At 49.0% G+C, this 6242-nt stretch overlaps 1 long non-coding RNA gene across 1 annotated transcript in view; it reads right to left on the bottom strand.

Moving 5' to 3' along the window:
• The window catches only part of LOC112960016, a 72937-nt gene extending 67548 nt beyond the window's left edge, over nucleotides 1-5389 (bottom strand). Inside the window, exon 1 of the long non-coding RNA XR_003251694.1 lies at nucleotides 5245-5389. This is a non-coding gene — a long non-coding RNA (uncharacterized LOC112960016). The remainder of the gene's footprint in view (nucleotides 1-5244) is intronic.
• Nucleotides 5390-6242: the final 853 nt, after the last annotated feature.

Genomic DNA, 6242 nt, shown 5'->3' on the forward strand with positions numbered 1-6242 from the left:
ATATATATATGAATATATATATATGAATATATATATATGAATATATATATATGAATATATATATATGAATATATATATATGAATATATATATTTGACTTATATGGCTTTTCATGTGTCTTTCTCAGGAAGCTTCTTCCCTTAGACTTGCTCCTTTAGCAGTCATGGAGCAAGGTGGGAAAGGTGACCTGGGAGATGGGGTCCAGTGGCAGGTTTTATCATATCAACAGAACAAGGAGGCAGATGCCTTATGAATTTCAGCACACAACTGTAAGTTATAGGACTACAGCATGTCCAGTTGCTTCATACCTAAATAAATCCTGACATAATAAGCCCTAATACCACCAAAGAAACTATTACAGCCAGTCACAAAAATAATCCACACTGAAAATTGGTGGAAATACGTCTCCCCAATGGAATAACATGGCTCCAGAGGATCAGTTCCAGTCAAAGGCAATAATTTCATATTTACCCAACAGAGGAAAGCAACTCCAAAACACAAGTACTTGGTGCCAAGAAAACTCTGCTTGAGCTAAATTTTGTCACGTCCCATCACTACCCTGCTTCTAAAACCCATGATGAAGTGCAATGCGAAGGCCGTGAAAGATAGAGAGCAATTCGAAGTCCACGGGGATGTCCTGGCTGGCTAGCACAGCTGCTTTCAGTCCTGACAGCCCCTTAAACAGTGTCAGTAGGGGCAAAATGCCACCCAGCTGTGCCAAAACTACGTTTCTCAGTGTTCAGGGGTTAACAGCAGGGTGTCAGCAAGCTGGTGCCTGTGGTGCCCCGGTCTACAGAGCCACGTTGGCCGTTCACTGTCCGCATGTGCAACGTGAGATGCTCATACCGGATAGTGGTCCTGGAGAGCTGGCCTTGCTGGAGCTCACGCTGCCTCATCCAGCCTGGCTGGTGTCACACATCCTGCAGGACCCTGGGGACACCGAGCTGGGCTGCTGAGCTTCCTAATAGAGCAGGTCACGGGAGTCTCTTAGAAAGCAATTTAGCCAACAGTCAGACATGACAGGGCAGGGAAAATGGTGACAGGGGTTTTCTTTCCTTGTAAAAATGTTTGATTTCTCATAAGAAACATCTCCGTCATTTTTTTTTTTTTTTTCAAATCTAGTGCCTTAATTACAACACCAAGTCTTCATAAGCAACTTTGACAAGCAACTGTGACATCTTTCAATGCTGCTCTTGAACAAGTCATAAGTAGCAGAAGCTCTGACACGTGCAACTGCATTGAGGAGTTACATGTCTGGGGTAATATGGATTTGGGGGAGCTTGTGGGTAGATTTGCTCAGTAGAGGACGCAGGCCCATGGCCACCTCCCGTCATTCACAGGGAGACAATAAGGGAAAGGCCTCATCCTCCAAGGATGCCAAGGGTCCAAGACTGCTCCAACCTGGATCTGAAGCTGTTTTGCCCTTTAATGCTGCAGGTCTGATCTCAGCATTGTTTAATGATTGCTATGTCCCACTCCTTCCTTTGGGTGCTAGGAAGCACTGGGCTCCACTTCCAAACTGGAGCATTCCATGAAGTTAAGAAGTGCTTGCTGCCTTTTAATGGACTCAGTGTTGGGGATGGCAGATTTGGTCTCTATGGGCATTTCAGGAGGATGGGAGCCACGAGGCCAAGAGCCAAAAATATAAACGACCAGCTACATTCACCCTCTTCCTTCTTTACCCACTGTCTTCTCCCCATCATTGCTATGAATGCCTCAGCTCAAAGCAAATCCAAGCACAGTGCACACAGCCAAAACCCCCTGGACAAGCAGCCTTCCTAGGGGGTCTCGCACCCTCCAAAAGGGATGGGATCCCCCACGCTTGGATGGGGCTGCAGAGCCACACAGCGAGTGGCCACAGCAGGGAGTTCAGCGGTCCGACAGCCACTGACCCTCAATGTGACATTGATGGCTCTTAAGAGTTAAGCCTGCTTTGGAAGGATTTCCAGCAATCCCATTTAATCACCGCAGCCTCTTCTCTGGGTAACGTCAGGAGTTTCCCCTCAGTGGCAGCTTCTCTCCAAGAACCGGAGCGCTGCCACATTCCCATCCCACCGCAGCTCCGCAACGCGGGAAAGACACCATTGACCAGCATGTATCTCCAGCATCTTTTGCTCAACCCTCACCCTGCACAGAAGGGTGCAGGACACACTCCCTCGCTAGCAAGGGCAGCGCTTCCTGCAGGTGCACCGTGTGCTCCCTGCATTGGAGTTTTGCTGCGCATAGCATTAAATATTTAAAGCCCTTGCCAAAACGCCATAAAGATTTTTTTTTTTTTTTTTGCCTTGTTTCATTAGCTCCGTTTCCAAAGGCCACCCCTGTACCTGCTGAACATTCATTGCTATTGCACCCAGCTCGGGAGTTACGGCCTGGGAAAGCAGCAGACAGGACGGCACGTTCTGCGGTGCCGGCCGCTCCTTGCCGCCGCTCGGCCGAGACGCGCTGAGCATCCAAACGGCGTTTTCACTCCTACCTTCAGGAAAATAAAATGAAGAGATTGATCCCGCTGCCTGCTTGCTTTGCTGCAGCCAGCTAAGTAAATCAGCTGGCTCACTTCCACACGCAGGTTTTGGGCCGTTGTTTTAAATGCCTTCATTGGTGTCACCTCCTCATGCGAGCTAGATCCCTGCCTCGGGTGGACAGGGATGATCCTCCAGCCCCTTTCCCATTGCTGGGATCTCCTGCTTGCCAGCCCTGTGTGAATGGCAGTGCCCTGTACCAACGTTACGGACATGAAGCAGAAAGCAAACAGATGCACCGAGCCCAAGTGGGCTACAGCCAGGCAGGAGCTGAGGGCGTCCAGGACAACCGGGCTCATTTCATTCCCTAGTGTCACCATATGGGGCTGGGACAGATGCAGGTTAGGCCAAGGGAGAAGCAGAGGTCAAGGTACAAGGTGCTGGGACCATCCACCGGGACCCTACTGGGAAAGGTAGGGCAGGGCTGGTCCCCACATGGTTTCATCCTGGCTTCAGCCCCGTGGAACTGGCAGTCCCTGCTTCCCTCCCTGCCGTGCCGCACTGCAACCACAGACCCAGAAACCCCACAGCTGGCCTATTTACTCCACCTAGCCTCCAACAAGCGGCCCAGTTTACCTGCTCATCGGGAAGCGTGTGGCATCAGCAGGGGGAACAGCACAGCCGAGGACCGGCAAGCTCACAGTGGGGATGCAGGAGAGGTGCTGCTCACCTCTCCCATCCAGCTCCTGCATCCCGGCCACGTCCAAGCACTCAGCATCCTGAGCAAAACCAGCCCCGCATCCCTTTCCCCAGAGATGCACCATGACATCCCTCACGACATCCCCAGAGAGAATCTGCAAGGTGAATCTAGGGAAGAAAAGGAAGCTTAAAATCCATTTTTAAAGAAGTTGCACAGTCCCAATATCTCTCTACTCAAGGAGAAGGGAAAGCCCACAAATGTCCCATTGCCAGCACCCAGATCACTGCAATCCCCAGCGGTGGCATTGCCGGTGGCTGCCGCGGGGATGCCACCAACTCCACAGCGTGGCTTCACCAGCAGCTTGCAGGAGGGATGGGCAGCAAGGGAGGCAGCACTTCCTAAACACAGGCATCTTCAGCAATTAGCAAACTGGCAGCGAGAGCGAGGAGGAAGCATGAGATCGGAGCATAAAGCCATTGTGGAAGTATGATCTATCGGAAAGTATTCCCTAATGAGAAAGTGCCTCCTTAATGGATCCTGCGTTCTTAAATAAACTGCAAAAGGCAGGGAATAAAGTAGAAATTATAGCGATTTGTTTTATTGGGCATTTCATTGAGTAATTAAGAGGATAATTAGGAGCAAGAACATTAAGAGGCATCATGCTCAACCCCCATCGTGCTCTGGAGGAGTAAGCTATCAGATGTACAAGCGTTGCCTGGCATTTCCCCATGCTAACACAGGGTCTCCTGGCATGAAGACGACAGATATGTGGATGCATCAGCACCAGAATGTCATATGTGGGAATCTGGGTGCAAAACCAGTTCCCCCAAGGCCCACCTGGTTGTCTCACCTTTGTCACCCCCCTCATAGACCCCATCCCCATTATTATTCCTCGTCAGGAAAGATATCCAAAAGTTCCTACGCAGGTAGTTCTGGTCAGAGAGGTGGCCAACATCACTTTAGAAGCCCTCAGAGGTCACTCATTCAATCCAAGCTGCTGCTCTGCCGTTTCCAGCCCTTTCTAGCAGGGAAGGAAGCTTAGGTCCCTACAAGTACATCCAGGAAAAAATAGACAGGGCAGAGTTACTACACCTGCAACTCCTTCCTGGCCCTCTTCCCACTCCACACCACTTGTCCACACACATGACATGTTGCAACGGGATGACTAGGACACCAAATGCCACCAAATCCTGCCTCTCCAGGCCATCCAGGGACTCACATCACACGCCGAGCCCCCCATGGTTCACATGGCCATACCTTGCGAGAGACACCAGGGAAAACCAGGCACAACAAGAGCAATCAGTGCTCATGGCACGTCCAAAGCACTTCGCTTGCTGCAAGGGGTGCACACGAGCCCAGCGATGAGGAAATGGGAGTGAAAAGAAAGGACTTCACTGAAAGCAGCGAGTCCCACTGCACATGCATTTGTAAACACAGACACAGAGAGGATAAATAGGCTAATTCATGTTATTGCCTCAAGCCACTTGTTCAGGAGAGAAGACAAGCAAACAACCAACCCAGAAAAAAAGGGTGTCCAAGAGAAACCCCAGTCTGTGACACCACAGTTGGCAGCTCTGACTGCTTGCCAAGAATTAAGCAGCTCCTAGATACTCGTCTGGTCTGGGGCCATATCACTTATTTAGGAAAGCAAAGCAGCACCTTAAGCACAGAGAAAGGCTTGTCTGCTTCATCCTGGCCTACACAGTTAGAGGGAGGTGGACCCCATCTCTCCTTAAGACAACGGATGGAATTGATACAACCCAGCTGCCACGCTGGGGAGATGTCCAAGAAGATGCCAACCTTTGCTTTCCCTTGTGCACCCTGGCTTTGCCCTGCTCAGCCACTCCTGCTGTCCTACCACAGCTCTGGGGATGAAGTGATTCCCTGTGCTGCATTTGGCTCGACCCTTGGATGCTGGCAAACTGGAGCACGTGCTCCGATTTCTCATGGGGTGCAGGGAAGAGAAGCAAAGCTGCATCACCCCTAGATGCAAAGACTTTACACCCCCAATATACAGGCAATGCAACAAGCAGGTCTAGTCTAATAGAAATGGAGAACTGAGGGTTAAAGATACAACAGGCTGTACCTGAAGGTGCATCCTTCCTTTCTCACCAAGCAGCTGGGAGGACGGTGCTGTCTCTCGGTAGTTTTCCAACATCCTGGAATGCAGGTAGATCTATGCACTGACCGTGGTTGGACCTGTTGATAGAAGAGTGCAAAGGAACATGACTTAAATGTGAAGTTTAGGGCTACTTTTATCCTACAATTGTATTATCAGGACTTAAAAAAAATCTTTTTGTCTAGAACTGACCAAGTTTCTGGTCCAAATCTCTAAACAGAAATTGTGAAGCTTCCTCCATGTACTATGCCCACAACAATTAAAATCACTATTCTTAGCCTAATATATATCTTAGGAGGGTCGCAGGACTGTGCAATTCCTAGTCTAACTGGAAGCCAGAGAAGACGGTACTTGACACAAAGTGTTTTATTTTACCTGAACTCAAGGGAAGAAGCTGCAGAGGCTCCTCGCTTTCCTTTGAGCGATTAAGCAAGCTAGAAATTGAGTTCATTAAAAAAAAAATTGCAGCAGACTAATTTCCTCTGGCACCAGGGGAGCATCCCAGGACCACAATGAAACAGTGCCTCAGCACGTAGATGCCAGCCCTACCTGGGCACAAGGGATAAGTAGACCTGCAATCCTTTTTCCAGCACTGTGCTTTTCCTGGGAGTTTTTCTTTATATTTTTTTTCTCCTTATTTTTTTTTTTTAAACTGGGGAGTGATGTGCATTTCTCAAGCTTGACTTCAGCCACTTCTTTGTTATGCAGTTAGAAAGGCAACTTTTGCCTTTAGCATCACAAATGCCTTTTCTGGAGAGAGGGAGGCTTGTGCGTCCGCAGCATTGCGTCTTTATGGCGAATTGCCTATTGATGGCTTTCTGGTTAATATATACAATGAGAAACCGAGGAGCTAATATAATGCAATTTTCCATGTTTACTGCATTATTACAGTGGTTGAATCTGCTGATTAGTTACTATTTTTCTTGCCATCTCTTCTTGAGCATCCCCTTTATTTTTGCCCTGTT

The sequence above is a fragment of the Nothoprocta perdicaria genome, unplaced genomic scaffold, assembly GCF_003342845.1.
Source record: "Nothoprocta perdicaria isolate Ctin4 unplaced genomic scaffold, notPer1 scaffold_12, whole genome shotgun sequence".
Taxonomy (NCBI): domain Eukaryota; kingdom Metazoa; phylum Chordata; class Aves; order Tinamiformes; family Tinamidae; genus Nothoprocta; species Nothoprocta perdicaria.